Below are 20,099 nucleotides of genomic sequence, written 5' to 3' on the forward strand. Positions count from 1 at the left end.
GATGAGCAGGCGTCATAGATTTGTCTCATGGAGACCTTGAAATTTATAACCAATCTGATTAGTCATATTCCTTTGGTCTCAAGGAAAACAAAATCCAAATTTACAATCAAAGTCCAAACATTGACACACATTCCTGATTCCATCCAGCTATCCTGTCTTCATCTTATTATGCATTTTTATTTTTACAGGGACAGAGAGAGAAAGAGTCAGAGAGAGAGATAGATAGGGACAGACAGACAGGAATGGAGAGAGATGAGAAGCATCAATCATCAGTTTCTCGTTGCGACACCTTAGTTCATTGATTGCTTTCTCATATGTGCCTTGACCACGGCTTTCAGCAAACCGAGTGACCCCTTGCTCGAGCCAGCGACCTTGGGTCCAAGCTGGTGAGCTTTCTGCTCAAGCCAGATGAGCCCGTGATCAAGCTGGCAACCTCGGGGTCTCGAACCTGGGTCCTCCGCATCCCAGTCCAATGCTCTATCCACTGCGCCACCGCCTGGTCAGGCCACCTTATTATGCATTTCCATTTTCCCTTAGCCCTGACATTTTTTAAAAAGCTTTTATCCCTTCTGGAATGTAGAACTTTATGCATGCACAAATATACTGTAATCGATGCTATGGTGTACTACCCAGACTCCCCTTCATGAAGAGAGGATTTATCCCCCAGCGGTTGGTCCTTTGAGAATTGCCTCCATTGAAGAGAAGCCCCTCCTAGGCCAAAGGCACTCCCCTTCCCAGAGTCTCCTAATTGTATTGTTGATGGGTCAAGCTAAAGAGGGATATAAAGAGAATAGGCTCCAATCAGGAGGAGCGTAACAGTTCTAAACTTGCACAGTCTAATATCATAGTGTCTAAATGTGTTAAATAAAAATGACAGAACTAAAAGAGAAATAAACAGGCCCTGGCTGGTTGGCTCAGTTGATAGCCCAGCATGCAGATGTTCAGGGTTTGATCCCCGGTCAGGGTATACATGAGAAGCGACCATCTGCTTCTCCTCCCCTTTCTCTCCCCCTTCTCTCTCTCCTTCCTTCTCTCAGCCAGTGGCTCGACTGGTTTGAGCACTGGCCTCAAGTACTGAGGATACTTGGTTAATTTGAGCAATTGCCCCAGATGGGGATTGCTGGGTGTAAAGTATTTTTCGCCAAGGAAGAAAGAAGGATGTAGCCACCAAGCGTGGATGAGCAAAAGCTTTATTTAGAGTGCATCCTGGGTGAGGTTCACTGGTCCGCCTGGCAGGGGCTAGGGAAGTCGGCAACTTCCCTCGCAGGGTGGGGGGTAATTTACAGCGTTGGTAGGGTGGTGGTGGGTAGAATGTTGTGGCAAAATTTCATTGGCTAAGCCTGAACAGGCGGTGACACAGTGGAGAGAGCCCCGGACTGGGATGCGGAGGACCCAGGTTCGAGACCCCGAGATCACCATCTTTAACACGGACTCAACTGGTTTGAGCAAAAAGCTCACCAGCTTGGACCCAAGGTCGCTGGCTTGAGCAACAGGTTACTCGGTCTGCTGTAGCCCTACGGTCAAGGCACATATGAGACAGCAATCAATGAACAACTAAGGTGTCGCAACAAAAAACTGATGATTGATGCTTCTCATCTCTCTCTGTTCCTGTCTGTCCATTCGTATCTATCCCTCTCTCTGACTCTCTCTCTGTCTCTGTAAAAAAAAAAAAAAAAAAGAAAGAAAAAAAATAGAAATTTCATTGGCTGACAAATTTTTCAAAATGCTCCTTTTTGGCCAAAGTCCCCACACCTGGTTCCTAATGTGAACTTCCCCCATTGCCAACCGACCTCACATTCTGACCTTTTATGTTAGATAGGGGCACCGCTATTCATCTGGCTACTTCCTGCTGGTTAGGGGCATCATGGGGAAGGGAGGTTGGAAGGAGGTAGCTCTGAGGGGAGTCGTGTATATGGGTGTAGGAGCATCTGGTTGATTGTGACTCGAGAAACCTCACAGATGCGGCCCTGTAAGAATCTAAGAAAAGAGGAGATGCCTGACCTGTGGTGGTACAGTGGATAAAGTGTCAACCTGGAAACGCTGAGGTTGCCGGTTCAAAACCCTGGGCTTGCCTGGTCAAGGCACATATGGGAGTTGATGCTTTCTGCTCCTCTCCCCTTCTCTCTCTCTCTCTTTCCCCTCTCTATAATGAATAAATAAAATCTTTAAAAAAAAGAAAAGAGGAGCAAACATGAGTAATATGCCTTTAATTAGAAGAGGACCTAGGAGAGGGGCAACCCAGGTGAGGATGGGTGACTGCCACCAGGAGTTAAGCGGGTTGTAGGAAGAGAGATCCTTGCGCAGTTTCTCTTGCAGATGGTTGAGGACCTTGATGTTTTCTTCCATCAGGCCAGTCTCATTGATATAGTAACAGCATTGCTCCTTGCTATAATTCACTCTGGCAGCAGGTTCCTCGTGGGAGGGACAGGAATAACAGGAGGATCTGCAGGGCTCAACCTTTTGGTGAGCCGAAGACAGGTGGGGCCCAGTGGTTCCGACTGACAGTGTTTCTGCATGAGGACAAGCTTGAGGCGAGAAACATGGTACCAAGGTGTTTGCCCTAGGAGCTTGGCTGCAGTAGTAGTTAATATTACTGTATGGGATTTCATCCACCTGGGCTATAGGGAGCCAGGCTGGAGCTCCCTCAGAAGAACCCTGTCTTCTGGCTGGAGAGGGACTGCTGGGTGTGCTTCATCTGGACTCCCTATGGGAGTAAAAGTCTGGTCCGCGTGTTCCCTGAGAAGATGGCAGAGTAAAGACAGAAAGGGGGGGTATGTGGCAAGATGAGGGGGGTTAATAGGTAAGTTGTGATTAATTAGGAATGGTCTACCATAAACCAGCTCAAAGGGGCTGAGTCCAGTGGGGTTTCACGGTGTTGCTCTGATTCTGGTGAGTGCCAAGGGGAGGAGATTTGGTTAGGAGAATCTGATCTCAATGGAAAGTTTGGTTAGCTGACCCTTTAGGATATCATGGGCCCCTTCCACCTTACCTGATGATTGAGGGTGATAGGGTATGTGGAGTCTCCAGATAATGTTGAGAGAGGTGGCAAACTGCTGGACTATTGGGCAGTGAAGGTCAAGCCATTGTCTGACTAGACGGTAGTTGGCATTCCAAACCACAGGATGATGTTTTCAACGAGAATGGAGGCAACAGTGTCTGCCGTTTCAAGAGGTGGGAATGACTTCTATCCACCCTCCTCGATTTCTCTGCTGAATTATTGAATTTGGGGACCGGAGATGTCTGCTGAGGAATTGTCTGAACCCCACAGGAAAACGGGATCCCTGGAACGTCTCAGGTGGTGCCTCTCCTTGAGATTCCAGTGGGGTCTGGCAACCCCCCAGAGAGGCCAGCCGATCTGGATTTCTCTACCTGGTGACGCGGAACACCAGCATTTCAGACAAGTTCCCAAATGTTGTAGTGTCCTGCGGGTTACGTAGAGACATCAAGGCAGGATACAGAAGAAGTTTTAGGAAGAGATTTGGACAGGATGCACAGTAATGGCACCGCACAAGGGGAAGGAAAAGAAGAGTTCCTCAGGGGGGTCAGCGAAGGAGGAAAGATTAGAAACAGAGGGTTTAGCTGAGGTTTCTCTGGCTAAAGGGAACTGCACCGTAGAGCAGGCATCACAGAGATTAGGAGGGAGCACATATACCAGAAGTCCTGAATGTAAGGAATATCCGACCATTTCCTAGTTTTCTGGCAATAGTTCTGTAAATGGTGAGGATGTTAAAGTTGAAAGTCCCTTCAGGAGGCCACCTGGTTTGATTTTCTAATGGGTACTGTGGCCCAGCCACAGTGGAGAAGAAGATCAGTTTCTTCTTCTTTATGTAGGGAACAATGTTTGGGAGATTCTGGATAAGACACCCCAAGGGTGTTTTTGAGCCAGGTTTAGATTTCTGTGCCCCCATGGCCGCCCTCAGTTTTGGGGTGATCAGAGATGAGAATTGCCATCCCGCAACTCAATCTCTGGCCACCAGACAGTCAGGTAGAGTGGGAGTGTCTGGGACATCTCCATAGGCAACACATGCACTGGGAACGGATAGGAGGTCCCAGACGCAGCTGCAATTACGGACAGGGAGTCTCGGAGTTGGAAAGAACTGAGGGGAGGCTGGAAGTGGGAGACTTACTGCACCATGTGCCAAAGTGGATAGGAGGTCAGAAGGTCCCTGATCTTCCTCGGAGGAGAAGGGGAGAGGAGCGGTCCTTGCAGACTCAAGCTCCTCCCGGGTTTCAGCACCAAACATAAGGTATTTTCTGCCTATGAATAAAGAAGGACATAGCCACCAAGTATGGACGAGCAAAAGCTTTATTTAGAGCGCATCCCGGGCAAAGTTCACTGGTCCGCAAGACAGGGGCCAGGGAAGTCACGCAGCTTCCCTGGTGGAGGGGTAATTTATAGCATCGGTAGGGTGGTGGCGGGTTATGTCATGGCAAAATTTCATTGGCTGACAGAATTTTCAAAATGCTCCTGGGCTGTTTCTTTTGGCGGTCATGGGTGTGGGTGGTTTCGGCCAAAGTCCCCAGACCTGGTTCCTTATGTGACCTTCCCCCATTGCCAACCAACCTCACACTGGGTAAATCCTGGTTGGAGTGCTTGTGGGAGTCTATCTCCCCTCCTCTCACTTAAGGAAAGAAAAAGGAGAAATAAACAAATCCAAATTTCAATGACAGATTTAAAGATACTTCTGTAAGCAACTGATGGAAAAGGAAGGGGAAACAATTCTTTAGAGATATAGATTCAAACAACATAATTTATGACAACAGTAGTGGTTAAATGAGTATGTCCACTTTGTAAAAATTCATCAAGCTGCACACTTATGTCTGGCTCTTCTGTTAAATATATTTTCTTTTTCTTTTTTTTCCTTTTTTTAGAGAGAGAGAGAGAGTCAGAGAGAGGGGACAGGAACAGATAGACAGGAACAGAGAGATAAGAAGCATCAATCATTAGTTTTTCGTTGCGCATTGCAACACCTTAGTTGTTCATTGATTGCTTTCTCATATGTGCCTTGACCACGGGCCTTCAGCAGACTGAGTAACCCCTTGCTCTAGCCAGCAACCTTGGGCTTAAGCTGGTGAGCTTTTGCTCAAACCAGATGAGCCCACGCTGAAGCTGGCAACCTTGGGGTCTCGAACCTGGGTCTTCCGCATCCCAGTCCGACGCTCTATCCACTGCGCCACTGCCTGGTCAGGCTATATATATTTTTTAATATATATGCTATTCATGGCCCATCACAAGTTTCCTCCCATCAAGTTTCAAAATATCTCTATTTTATTTACCTTCTTGTGTTTCTCTAAATACACATTGTATATGGCAGATACTTTTTTTAAGTTATTTTGATTTTATTTTTATTTTTTACTGATTTTTAGAGAAAGAGAGAGAGAGAAAGGGGGGAGAAATGGGAAGCATCAACTTGTAGTAGTTGATTCCCATATATACCTTGACCAGGAAAGTCCAGGGTTTTGAACCAGTGACCTCAGCATTTCAGGCTGACACTTTATCCACTGCGCCACCACAGGTCAGACCTATGGTAGGTGCTTTACACATGTTATCTGAGTAAACTTTCACACCTATCCAAAGAGATAAGTTTTTAACTCCCATTTTACAGATAAGAAAAGTGAGAGTTTAATAGCTAAAAAAAAAAGTAACTTGCGGTGACTACTCAGTAGCCCACAGTCATAACTGAAACTCTGAACTCTAAGTCACAGCCTTCACTCTTTACATAACATGGTACCATTACTGGGTATTACTCCCAACTTTCTTCCTTTGCATTTTCTCCCCTAATTATTTACTGAGTTCCTCCTTATGCTGGGTTCCGGGTTAACTGTTGCTCAAACAAAAATGAAACAAAACTCAGTCTGAAGGGGAAGAGCCATGCAGGTGATAATACGGTCTGAGTGCTGCCATGGAGGTGTGTACCTTATCCACTGTCCTCCTGTTCCTTGTGTCCTTCATGAAATTCGCTTGTATACTTTTATCTGATTATTTTTCTCCCTTCTCCTTCAGTTAAAAAGCCCTCTGGATAAGGGCAGCAAATACATTCTTCTAATTCTTGTGAAATTCAGAATGGTTCCTAAGAGACTGGAAGCTTCCCAGGCAAGGAAAGTGGTGAGTGAAGGTCAGGATCAGGAAGGAGTGGGGTCTACTTCAGCCACCGGAAAGACCAGCCTGCTGGGAGCACGCGCTGAGATAGGTTTGAAAAGGCAGGGTGAAGCCAGGTCCAGACTGCAGACTGCTCAATGGGCCAGCTCAGGCATGTGCTTGAGTCACTAGGCAACAAGGAGCTATTGTGAATTATCAACTCTGATAAGATAAAAATGTTATTATAACATTGCCCAGGCAGGGACATTTCAGAAAGGCTGACATTAAAAGATTCTGAAAGTTGGAGGCCACTGACACGCTCAAGGCACTGGAAGTCAGGAAATGAAACCAGTCCTTGCTTAGGAGGAGCTCACAACCACCTGGGAGAGAAAAATAAGTTTTTCAGGTAGCTGCTGTGATGACACAGCTACACCATCAATGCACACCTGGGGTAGACAGCGGTGAGAGGGATGCATCTAGTATGGTGTGGAAAGGAAGGAAAAAGTCAGAAAACTATGGCTTGGCAGCCTTACCTGCTGAAATAGTGTTAGTTGCCTGACCAGTTGGTGGCGCAGTGGGTAGAGCGTCGGACTGGGATGCGGAAGGACCCAGGTTCAAGACCCCGCGGTCGCTAGCTTGAACGCGGGCTCATCTGGTTTGAGCAAAGCTCACCCTCTTGGACTCAAAGTCGCTGGCTCAAGCAAGAGGTTACTCTGTCTGCTTAAGGCCCGCAGTCAGGGCACATATGAGAAAGCAATCAATGAACAACTAAGGTGTCGCAACATAAAACTGATGATTGATGCTTCTCATCTCTCTCCGTTCCTGTCTGTCCCTATCTATCCCTCTATATGACTCTCTCTCTGTCCCTGTAAAAAAAAAATTTTTTTTAATTAAAAAAAAAATGAAATAGTGTTAGTTAAATAAGTTTGCAAATATGATGTATATGTTTGCTCACTTATAGTTTGCAGGTCCTTATACCCTAAGGCAGGGGTCCCCAAACTACGGCCGCGGGCCGCATGTGGCCCCCTGAGGCCATTTATCTGGCCCCCGCCGACTTCCAGAAGGGTCACCTCTTTCATTGATAGTCAGTGAGAGGAGCACATTGACCATCTCATTAGCCAAAAGCAGACCTATAGTTCCCATTGAAATACTGGTCAGTTTGTTGATTTAAATTTACTTGTTCTTTATTTTAAATATTGTATTTGTTCCCGTTTTGGTTTTTTACTTTAAAATAAGATATGTGCAGTGTGCATAGGGATTTATTCATAGTTTTTTTATAGTCTGGCCCTCCAACGGTCTGAGGGACAGTGAACTGGCCCTCTGTGTAAAAAGTTTGGGGACCCCTGCCCTAAGGCTTAGTTTTCAGACTAAGCCTTTCCTGCCCTTTTAATACCAAGATCTTTTCAAAACTAAGCTTTTCCCCATACCCTTGACCAGGCATGGCCAACATACAGCCCGCGGGCCAGATCTGCCTCCCCTAATGAGTTTATGTGGCCCACAATTAAAGTGTTTTTTTAAATTTATTTATTCATTTTTTTAGAGAGGAGAGGGAGAGACAGAGAGAGAGAGAGAGAGAGAGAGAGGAGAGACAGAGAGAGAGAAGGGGGGGAGGAGCTGGAAGCATCAACTCCCATATGTGCTTTGACCAGACAAGCCCAGGGTTTCGAACCGGCGACCTCAGCATTTCCAGATTGACGCTTTATCCACTGCGCTACCACAGATCAGGCCCACAATTAAAGTTTTAATGTTCTCCGCTACTTTAAAATCTCAGCTACTCAGAAGCAGAAGCGTCTTTGATTATTGGAAATCGAGATATTTAAGAAGATAGTGATATGTGGAAAAGAATTCCGCGTGTGACTAATCTAAGGTTAACTTCCAATAATTGGTTGAATGGATTCGCGATACTTCTTTATTTTTAAAAAAAATTCCATTATAAAGATTTACAACTTTTGTACTCGTCTGTACTTGATATGAACTGTTTGACGTTTAACGGCGATGTGAAACCACATTCTCTTAGGCGGAGTTTGCCAGTGCGTGCTCAAGGTCAAACTATTTTTGTGGTCAAGTGTGCTGAATCAAGTGGCATTGTAGCATAGACAATAGCTGCAGTTGATAACTGAAAACGTATCCAGATTGTTTAAAATCAATAAAACAAAATAATTGTTTTATTTGCAATATAACCTCTTCAAGCTCATCCTATTAATTAAATATTGTTTCGGTTGATTGCAATACAGTTTGGATATTTATATGTGTAAGGCCAGGAGCCGCCATCTTGGCCATTCACATGCAGGTTCGCATTAGATTCGGACAGACGGTAATGAGACAACAGAGCCACAAACTGGTGGGCCGTCGTTATCATTAATCCTAGCTTGCACCTGGCGGGCAAGTAAAAACACACACTGGGCTCCAAAACCCACTCATTCAGTGTTCACAAAGCTACTGACTCACCCGAGTTTCCTAGAATCAAAGGTGTCTACCTCACCAGCCTCATTCTCTTTTGTTCCCCATCTCCTTCTCTCTGCACAAACTCTGCACTAACTGGCTTCTCCTTTAGCACTCTGCCATCTTAGCTGCCTCTCTCCTGTCCTCCATGTGGCCTTTCTCTGCCCTCTGCTTTAATGATAATCTCAGGAACCAAGAGAGCAAGCTTCAGGTCTACCCCACTTTATAGTGCAGAAATCAAAACCTTTAATCCAATATACAAAATAGGGAAGTCTCTAATACAAAGTCACTTATCTGAGGCATGATGGGATTGCACCACCCCACAACAAAAAGGGTGGGAAAGGCTGTCCTAAAACCAAGCACCAGGCTACAAGGATTCTGCCTGCCCACAGCCCACCCCCAACACACATTAACATCACCTGGGCGACAGGCTTCCATGTGGGCAGCGCCATTTTTATATTTTATTTTATTTTTTTTATTTATTCATTTTAGAGAGGAGAGGGGGAGAGAGAGAGAGAGAGAGAGAGAGAAGGGGGGGAGGAGCTGGAAGCATCAACTCCCATATGTGCCTTGACCAGGCAAGCCCAGGGTTTCAAACTGGCAACCTCAGCATTTCCAGGTTGACGCTTTATCCACTGCACCACCACAGGTCAGGCGGCAGCGCCATTTTTAACAAAGTGAGCATAATATATTTTATCTGCCCAACAATACAGCATGTAATTATATTTTTATTAAAATATATTATTATTAAAATAATATTGTATATTAAAATTTTTCACTCACATTTATTCATAAACAAATTACATAATAAAATTTTGCTTAGTTAAACGAATCGTTTTTGTTTTTTTTTTAAATTTATTTATTTTTTACAGAGAGAGTGAGTCAAAGAGAGGGATAGACAGGTACAGACAGACAGGAACGGAGAGAGATGAGAAGCATCAATCATTAGTTTTTTTTTGTTTGTTTTTTTTTTTCATTTTTCTGAAGCTGGAAACAGGGAGAGACAGTCAGACAGACTCCCGCATGCGCCCGACCGGGATCCACCCGGCACGCCCACCAGGGGCGACGCTCTGCCTACCAGGGGGCGATGCTCTGCCCATCCTGGGCGTCGCCATGTTGCGACCAGAGCCACTCTAGCGCCTGAGGTAGAGGCCACAGAGCCATCCCCAGCGCCCGGGCCATCTTTGCTCCAATGGAGCCTTGGCTGCGGGAGGGGAAGAGAGAGATAAAGAGGAAAGCGCGGCGGAGGGGTGGAGAAGCAAATGGGCGCTTCTCCTGTGTGCCCTGGCCGGGAATCGAACCCGGGTCCTCCGCACGCTAGGCCGACGCTCTACCACTGAGCCAACCGGCCAGGGCAATCATTAGTTTTTCATTGCATGTTGCAACACTTTAGTTGTTCATTGATTGCTTTCTCATATGTGCCTTGACCGCGGGCCTTCAGCAGACCGAGTAACCCCTTGCTGGAGCCAGCGACCTTGGGTTCAAGCTGATGGGATTTTGCTCAAACCAGATGAGCCGTCCTGGCCGGTTGGCTCAGTGGTAGAGCATCGGCCTGGCGTGCAGGAGTCCCGGGTTCGATTCCTGGCCAGGGCACACAAGAGAAGGGCCCATCTGCTTCTCCACCCCTCCCCCTCTCCTTCCTCTCTGTCTCTCTCTTCCCCTCCTGCAGCCAAGGCTCCATTGGAGCAAAGTTGGCCCGGGCACTGAGGATGGCTCCATGGCCTCTGCCTCAAGTGCTAGAATGGCTCTGGTTACAACAGAGCAATGCCCCAGATGGGCAGAGCATCACCCCCTGGTGGGCATGCCGGGTGGATCCCGGTAGGGTGCATGTGGGAGTCTGTCTGACTGCCTCCCTGTTTCCAACTTCAGAAAAAATACCAAAAACAAAACAAAACAAAAAAACAAACAAACAAAAAAAACTCAGATGAGCCCACGCTCAAGCTGGCGACCTCGGGTTCTCAAATCTGAGTCCTCTGCATCCCAGTCCAACACTCTATCCACTGTGCCACCGCCTGGTCAGGCAAACGAATTGTTTTTGTTTTTAACATTTTTAAATTTTAATATTTTGTCCAGCCCGTGAAAAAATTTTTCTTTCTTTTTTTTTTTTTTTTTTTTTAAAGTTTTTTTTTTTTATTTATTCATTATAGAGAGGGGAGAGAGAGAGAGAGGAGAGAGAGAGAGAGAGAGAGAGAGAGGAGGGGGAGGAGCAGAAAGCATCAACTCCGATATGTGCCTTGACCAGGCAAGCCCAGGGTTTTGAACCGGCAACCTCAGCGTTTCCAGGTTGACGCTTTATCCACTGCGCCACCACAGGTCAGGCAAAAAATTTTTCTTTCTAATCTGGCCCAGGGGCAAAAACTGTTGGCCACACCTGCCCTTGACTGTTGCATGATGTGGGGTGGTGCACTCTTATGAGGAATCTATTTATGCCTCAGATAAGTGGCTTTGTATCAGAGACTTCCTTATTTGTATATTGGCTTAAAGGCTTTGATTTCTATCTATAAAATGGGGCAGTCTGGGGGCGCTCTCTCCCCCCTCCTCAGTTCCTGCAGTTGGCATTGCACCAAGATAGCAGAGTGCTGAAGGAGAGCCAGTTTGTGCAGAGTTTGTGCAAAGAGAAGGAGATGGGGAACAAAGGTGAATAAGGCTGGTGAGGTAGAAACCTGATTCTAGGAATACTTGGATGAGTCAGTGGCTTTGGGAGCCCTGAACAGAAAGGGAAATGTTTTCTCACTGTGTGTATTTTCTCACCTGCCTGGTGCGAACTAGGATTAAAGCTAACGGTCCACCAGTTCTTGGCTCTGTTGTTTCATTACCGTCTGTCCAAATCAAATGTGAACCTGCATGGGCCAGGTGGCTGTGATGGTGGCCACAGCTACTGGCCTTACAAATAGCTATGAGGAAAAGGAGAGAGAACTTTAAAGGACAAGGTAATGAGTTGGAACAACCTATCAAGATCATGAATCAGCCTGACCAGGTGGTGGCACAGTGGATAGAGCATTGAAATGGGATGTGGAAGATCCAGGTTCGAGACACCAAGGTCACCAGCTTGAACGTGTGGGCTCATCTGGTTTGAGCAAGGCTCACCAGCTTGAGCCCAAGGTCGCTGGCTTGAGCAAGGGGTAACTGGGTCTGCTGTAGCCCCCCGGGTCAAGGCACATATGAGAAATCAATCAATAAACAACTAAGGAACCGCAATGAAGAAGTGATGCTTCTCCTCTCTCTCGCTTCCTGTCTGTCCGTCCCTATCTGTCCCTCTCTCTGACTCTCTCTGTCTCTGCCACAAAAAAAAAAAAAAAAAAAAAAAGATCATGAATCAGTCACTTAATGAGGAAAAAGAGGAATGTTCTCTTAACAGTGATCAAGCCAGAGAACATAGCCACGTGCTGAGCTGGCTCAGTGAACTTCCAGGATCCTCTAGAACCCCTGTCAGCTAAACTGAAGAAAGTAGAACAGGGGTCCCCAAACTACGACCCACAGGCTGCATGCAGCCCCCTGAGGCCATTTATCTGGCCCCCGCCGCACTTCTGGAAGGGGCACCTCTTTCATTGGTGGTCAGTGAGAGGAGCATAGTTCCCATTGAAATACTGGTCAGTTTGTTGATTTAAATTTACTTGTTCTTTATTTTAAATATTGTATTTGTTTCCGTTTTGTTTTTTTACTTTATTTTTTTTTATTTTATTTTTTTTCCATTTCTTCAAAGCTGGAAACGGGGAGGCAGTCAGACAGGCTCCCACATGGGCCCGACCGGGATCCACCGGGCATGCCCACCAGGGGGCAATGCTCTGCCCCTCTGGGGCGTCGCTCTGTTGCATCCAGAGCCATTCTAGTGCCTGAGGCAGAGGCCACAAAGCCATCCTCAGTGCCCGGGCCATCTTTGATCCAATGGAGCCTTGGCTGCGGGAGGGGAAGAGAGAGACAGAGAGGAAGGAGAGGAGGAGGGGTGGAGAAGCAGATGGGCGCCTCTCCTGTGTGCCCTGGCCAGGAATCGAACACGGGACTCCTGCACACCAGGCTGACGCTCTACTGCTGAGCCAACGGACCAGGGCCTTGTTTTTTTACTTTAAAATAAGATATGTGCAGCAGTGTGCATAGGGATTTATTCATAGTTTTGTTTTTTGGGTTTTTTTGTATTTTTCTGAAGCTGGAAACGGGGAGAGACAGTCAGACAGACTCCCGCATGCGCCCGACCGGGATCCACCCGGCACGCCCACCAGGGGCGACACTCTGCCCACCAGGGGGCGATGCTCTGCCCCTCCTGAGCATCTCTCTGTCGCGACCAGAGCCACTCTAGCGCCTGGGGCAGAGGCCAAGGAGCCATCCCCAGCGCCCGGGCCATCTTTGCACCAATGGAGCCTTGGCTGCGGGAGGGGAAGAGAGAGACAGAGAGGAAGGAGAGGGGGAGGGGTGGAGAAGCAAATGGGCGCTTCTCCTGTGTGCCCTGGCCGGGAATCGAACCGGGACTTCTGCACGCCAGGCCGACGCTCTACCACTGAGTCAACCGGCCAGGGCCTCATAGTTTTTTTTATAGTCTGGCCCTCCAATGGTCTGAGTGACAGTGAACTGGCCCCCTGTGTAAATAGTTTGGGGATCCCTGAAGTAGAATATAGGTTGGCTACCCAGGAAAAGAACTAAAAAAAACTAGTTTATAGTGATAGATGATGGAAAATTACTGCCTCGAAAGGGGTTAGGAATGTAATTGACCAGAAGGGGGGCCAAAAGAAATTGTGGGGATTTCTATATTCTATATAGGAGAGTGTTACAAGGGATCATAGCAAACAATTGCCAAAATTCAGTGAACCAAACACTTACTATACTTACCTTTATTATAGATAAATTATGTCTCAATTAAAAATATGCTAGGCCTTAGCCAGGTAGCTCAGTTGGTTAGAGCATCATCCTGACACGCCAAGGTTGCAGGTTTGATCCCTGGTCAGGGCACATACAAGAATCAACCAATGAGTGCATAAATATGTGGATCAACAAATCGATCTTTCTTTCTCTCTTTCAAATCAACAAATAAATGTTTTAAAAATAAACAGTCTAAAAAAATAAATAAATAAAATAAAATAAACAGTCTAGGCCTGACCTGTGGTGGCGCAGTGGATCAAGCACCGACCTGGAATGCTGAGGTCGGCAGTTCAAAACCTTGGTCTTGCCCTGTCAAGGCATATATGAGAGTTGATGCTTCCTGCTCCTCCCCCCTTCTCTCTCTCTCTCTTTCCTCTAAAATTAATAAATAAATAAAAATAATTTAAAAAAAATAAATAGTCTAATCAAATTATAATACTTTAGGACAGGGGTCAGGAACCTATGGCTCACAAGCCAGATGTGGCTCTTTTAATGGCTGCATCTGGCTCGCAGACAAATCTTTAATAAAAAAAATTTTTTTTTTTTGTATTTTTCTGAAGCTGGAAACGGGGAGGTAGTCAGACAGACTCCCGCATGCGCCTGACCAGGATCCACCTGGTATGCCCACCAGGGGGCAATGCTCTGCCCATCTGGGGCGTTGCTCTGTTGCAACCAGAGCCATTCTAGGGCCTGAGGCAGAGGCCACAGAGCCATCCTCAGCGCCCGGGCAAACTTTGCTCCAATGGAGCCTTGGCTGTGGGAGGGGAAGAGAGAGAGAGAGAGGAAGGAGAGGGGGAGGGATGGAGAAGCAGATGGGCGCCTCTCCTGTGTGCCCTGGCCGGGAATCAAACCCGGGACTCCTGCACGCCAGGCCGATGCTCTATCACTGAGCCAACCAGCCAGGGCCAAATAATGTTAAAAATATAAAACATTCTCATGTATTACAATCCATTCATTTCCTACCGCTCATGTTCATGGTTGCGGGTGGCTGGAGCCAATCACAGCTGTCCTCCAGGACAAAACCAAATTTTTATTGGATAATGCTTAACATACACGGGTCATTGTGAGATCAGGAAGTAAACTTCCCTCCTTTTAATCAAGTAGTCAGCTAGCTAATTGCAGAAACCCTTTTGACGAAGAAGATGGCTAAAATAAAAAAAAATGGCCTGACTTGTGGTGGTGCAGTGGATAAAGCGTGGACCTGGAAATGCTGAGGTTGCCGGTTTGAAACCCTGGGCTTGCCTAGTCAAGGCACATATGGGAGTTGATGCTTCCTGCTCCTCCCCCCTTCTCTCTCTCTCTCCCTCTCTCTCTCCTTTCTAAAATGAATAAAAAATTTAAAAAAATAAAAAATAAAAAATAAAAAGATGAGGAGTATCATACTTTTCAGCAGGAATGGACAGAGGAAATTTGCCTTCGTGGAGAGAGCAGGTTCTGCAGTGTGTCTAATATACAATGATAAAATTGCATCAATGAAACGGTCAAATATAAAGCAGCACTTCGACACATGCCATACTACATTTGCATCGAAATATCCAGCGGAGGACAGCAGGAAGAAAGCATTTCAAGAGCTACTGTGCAGAGTGCAAGCTAGTCAGCAGCAACTCCGTTTTTGGACCCAACAAGATGACTGGAATTCAGCTAGCTTTTTTTTTTTTTTTTCTTTACAGGGACAGAGAGAGAGAGTCAGAAAGAGGGATAGACAGGGACAGACAGACAGGAACACAGAGAGATGAGAAGCATCAATCATCAGTTTTTCGTTGTGGCACTTTAGTTGTTCATTGCTTTCTCATATGTGCCTTGACCACGGGCCTTCAGCAGATGGAGTAACCCCTTGCTGGAGCCAGCGACCTTGAGTCCAAGCCAGTGAGCTTTTTGCTCAAGCCAGATGATCCCGCGTTCAAGCTGGCGACCTCGGGGGTCTCGAACCTGGGTCCTTGGCATTCCAGTCCAACGCTCTATCCACTGCGCCACTGCCTGGTCAGGCTCGGCTAGCTTTGCTGGTGCTTTAGCAATTGTGAGAATCGGAAAGCCATTCACAGATGAGGAGTATGCCAAACCTTCATGCTTGATTTTGCCAATGAACTTTTTTTTTTTAAATTTTATGTATTTTTTTTTTTTTTTACAGAGACAGAGAGTGAGTCAGAGAGAGGGATAGATAGGGATAGACAGACAGAAACGGAGAGAGATGAGAAACATCAATCATTAGTTTTTTTGTTTTGTTTTTTTTAATTTTTTATTTATTTATTTATTTTTACAGAGGCAGAGATAGACAGGGACAGACAGACAGGAACGGAGAGAGATGAGAAGCATCAATCATCAGTTTCTCGTTGCACGTTGCGACTTCTTAGTTGTTCATTGATTGCTTTCTAACATGTGCCTTGACCGCGGGCCTTCAGCAGACCGAGTAACCCCCTGCTGGAGCCAGCGACCTTGGGTCCAAGCTGGTGAGCTCTTTGCTCAAGCCATATGAGCCCGCGCTCAAGCTGGCCACCTCGGGGTCTCGAACCTGGGTCCTTCCGCATCCCAGTCCGACGCTCTATCCACTGCGCCACCACCTGGTCAGGCAATCATTAGTTTTTTATTGTGTGTTGCAACACCTTAGTTATTCATTGATTGCTTTCTCATATGTGCCTTGTTTATTTTTTTTTTATTGATTTTTTTAGGGGAGGAGAGAGAGAGAGAGAGAGAAAGGGGAGGAGCAGGAAGCATCAACTCCCATATGTGCCTTGACCAGGCAAGCCCAAGGTTTCGAACTGGCAACCTCAGTGTTCCAGGTCTATGCTTTATGCCACTGCGCCACCACAGGTCAGGCTCATATGTGCCTTGACCGCGGGCCTTCAGCAGGCTGAGTAACCCTTTGTTGGACCCAGCAACCTTGGGTTCAAGCTGGTAGGCTTTTGCTCAAACCAGATGAGCCTGCGCTCAAGCTGGCGACCTCGGGGTCTTGAACCTGGGTCCTCTGCATCCCAGTCCCACGCTCTATCCACTGCGCCACCGCCTGGTCAGGCCCAATGAACTTTTTGACGACTTTTCGGATAAAGACAAGATAATCAAATGAATAAAAGACATGCCTCTGTCTGCAGGAATTGTTCACGATTGTACCATCATGATGGCAAGTCAAATTGACGCAACACAAGTGAAGGACATAACTGCAACACCATTCTTTTCTCTCGCTTTGGATGAGTCAACAGACATAAGCCATTTATCCCAGTTCAGCGTGATTGCAAGGTATGCTGTCAGTGACAAATACGTGAGGAAAGTCTTGCTGTTCTGCCTATGAAAGAGACAACAAGAGGGGAGAATTTATTCAAGTCTTTCACTGAGTTCGCTAAAGAAAAAAGTCTACCGATGGATAAACTTATTTTGGTGTGTACTAATGGTGCTCTGTGCATGGTAGGGAAAAACAGAGGATTTGTAGTGCTTCTTTGTGAACATGAAAAGAGACCCATCCTGCCTGACCTGTGGTGGTGCAGTGGATAAAGTGTCGACCTGGAAATGCTGAGGTTGCCGGTTCGAAACCCTGGGCTTGCCTGGTCAAGGCATATATGGGAGTTGATGCTTCCAGCTCCTCCCCCTTCTCTCTCTCTCTGTCTCTCTCTCCTCTCTCTCCCTCTCTGTCTCTCTCTCTCCCTCTCTCTGTCCTCTCTAAAAATGAATAAATAAAATAAAAATAAAAAGACCCATCCTAAGTTTTCACTGCATCCTACAATAGGAGGCGCTTTGTGCTCAGATTTGTGGTGAGCAGCTTGGTGAGGTGCTGTAGCTGGTCATTCGGGTGGTCAACTTATTTGTTGCCCGAGCCTTAAATGATCGCCAGTTTAAAACACTGCTGGATGAAGTTCGGAATAATTATCCTGGTATGCTTCTGCACAGCAATGTACATTGGTTGTTAAGAGGGAAGGTGCTCAGCCATTTCGCGGCTTGTCTGAGCGAAATCCGGACTTTTCTTGAAATGAAAAATGCCGAGCATCCTGAGTTAGCTAACACTGAGTGGCTCCTGAAATTCTACCATCTCGTGGACATGACTGAACATCTGAACCAGCCCAATGTGAAAATGCAAGGTTTTGGAAATACAGTCTTATCCCTTCAACAAGCAGTGTTTGCATTTGAAAACAAGCTGGAATTCTGCATTGCCAACATTGAAACAGGTCATTTACTACATTTTGAAAAACTGGGAGAGTTTAAAGATGCATGCACAGCAAGTGACCCTGCTCAACATCTTGATCTCCAGCAGCTAGCGGGCTTCACATCTAATCTGCAGTCATTCAAAATGCGCTTTGAAGAATTTTGTGAGCACACTCATCTTTTTTTTTTTTTTTTTTTTTTTTTGAGAGAGAGAGGAGAGGGAGAGACAGAGAGAGAGAAGGGGGGAGGAGCTGGAAGCATCAACTCCCATATATGCCTTGACCAGGCAAGCCCAGGGTTTCGAACCGGCGACCTCAGCATTTCCAGGTCGACGCTTTATCCACTGCGCCACCACAGGTCAGGCCACATTCATCTTTTTTTTTTTTTTAATTAATTTTTTAGAGAGTGGGGAAAGAGAGAGAGAGAGAGAAAGAGAGAGAGAGAGAGAGAGGAGGGGGAGAAGCAGGAAGCATCAACTCCCATATGTGCCTTGACCAGGCAAGCCCAAGGTTTCGAACCGGCAACCTCAGTGTTCCAGGTTGACGCTTTATCCCACTGTGCCACCACAGGTCAGGCCACACTCATCTTTTTAAGTTCATCACCCATCCACACAAGTGTGCAATAAACAGCGCCGATCTGAGTTAAATCCCTGGTGTCTCCGTCAGAGATTTTGAGCTACAACCTGCTGACCTGAAGGCCTCAGACATGTGGGTGAATAAGTTCAAGTCACTGAATGATTTTGAAAGACTTGCACGACAGCAAGCAGAGTTGGTGAGCAAACACAAGTGGGGAGAAATGAAAAAACTTCAACCGGCGGACCAGCTGATTTGTCAAAACTTGGAATGCGCTTCCCGTCACATACCACACACTGCAGCGTGTGAGTATTGCTGTACTGACAATGTTTGGCTCTACATATGCATGTGAGCAGTCTTCCTCACATCTAAAGAACATTAAGACCAACCTATGATCACGTTTAACGGATGGAAGTCTCAACGCCTGCATGAAGCTTAACCTCACCACGTATCAACCAGACTACAAAGCCAACAGCAAAACCATGCAGCACCAGGAGTCGCATTAATGGTAAGAAGTACTTTATTCATCATTGGTTAGCAACAGCATAACAACATTATTAAAAAGAATTCAGAGACTTATTGTACTTTTTTTTTTTTTTCTGAAGTTGGAAACGAGGAGGCAGTCAGACAGATTCCTGCATACGCCCGACCGGGATCCACCTGGAATGCCCACCAGGGGGCGATGCTATGCCCATCTGGGGTGTTGCTCTGTTGCAACCAGAGCCATTCCAGTGCCTGAGGCAGAGGCCATAGAGCCATCCTCAGCGCCTGGGCCAACTTTGCTCCAATGGAGCCTTGGCTGCATGAGGGGAAGAGAGAGACAAAGAGGAAGGAGAGGGGGAGGGATGGAGAAGCAGATGGGCACTTCTCCTCTGTGCCCTGGCCAGGAATCGAACCCGGGACTCCTGCACGCCAGGCCAACACTCTACCACTGAGCCAACCGGCCAGGGCGACTTATTGTACTTTAAAAGTGTTGGTCTTACATAAAATGCACACATTTACTTGTACTTAATGTTAAACATATTGTATGGCTCTCACAGAATTACATTTTAAAATATGTGGCATTCATGGCTCTCTCAGCCAAAAAGTTTCCCGACCCCTGCTTTAGGAGAAAAGAAAAAGAAAACTAGAACAGTAAGGACTCAAAGAGGGAAATTATACCACAGGAAGAATTTCCCAACCACTCTGAGAACCAAAGGTTTTGGGTATTTGGGGAAAGAGTAATGGACACCTACTATTTGCCAGACCCTGGTCTAGAATCTTTCACCTAGTTTGACTTTATCGCCTGACCTAACAGTATCCAGCTGAGCTCAGGCAATAATGTACTGTGATTACCCAGAGTGGGACAGCTCTGCAACAGAGGAGGTGGAGCACTTGGACCAATGGAAGACTTTACAGGTGTCGGCTGTGAAATCAAAGGTGTAGGAGGGTTGGCTACAGTCCAGAAGGCAGGAGGGAGGAAGGAATGGAGGAAACAAGGAAAAGGAGATGAGAGAAAGAAAGGCAAGGAATGGGGGAAATGTCTGAAGGAATTTCTTCAGACTTGAAATATTAGAAAATTGGGTCCATCTCTCACACAACTTTCTCTTCCATAAATAAATAACACTTTAGCCTGATCAAGTGGTGGCGCAGTGGATAGTGTCAGCCTGGGATGCTGAGGACCCAGGTTCAAAACCTTGAGGTTGCCAGCTTAAGCGCAGGTTCACCAGCTTGAGGGTGGGATGGTAGACATGACCCCATGGTCACTGGCTTGAGAAAGAGGTCACTGGCTCAACTGGAGCCCCCCAGTCAAGGCACATATGAGAAAGCAATCAATGAACACCTAAGGTGTGGCAACTATGAACCTGATGCTTCTCATTTCTCTCCCTTCCTATCTGTCCCTATTTCTCTCACGCTAAAAAAATAACACTTTTAAAAAATCAAACTTAAGAAGCAAAACTCTTGTATCAAACTATGCTAGAGGGAAGTTATATACCTACCTTGTAGTGTTGAATTTTGCCTCAGTAAATGTGCTTTTTTTTTTAAGA

The sequence above is a fragment of the Saccopteryx bilineata genome, chromosome 2, assembly GCF_036850765.1.
Source record: "Saccopteryx bilineata isolate mSacBil1 chromosome 2, mSacBil1_pri_phased_curated, whole genome shotgun sequence".
Taxonomy (NCBI): domain Eukaryota; kingdom Metazoa; phylum Chordata; class Mammalia; order Chiroptera; family Emballonuridae; genus Saccopteryx; species Saccopteryx bilineata.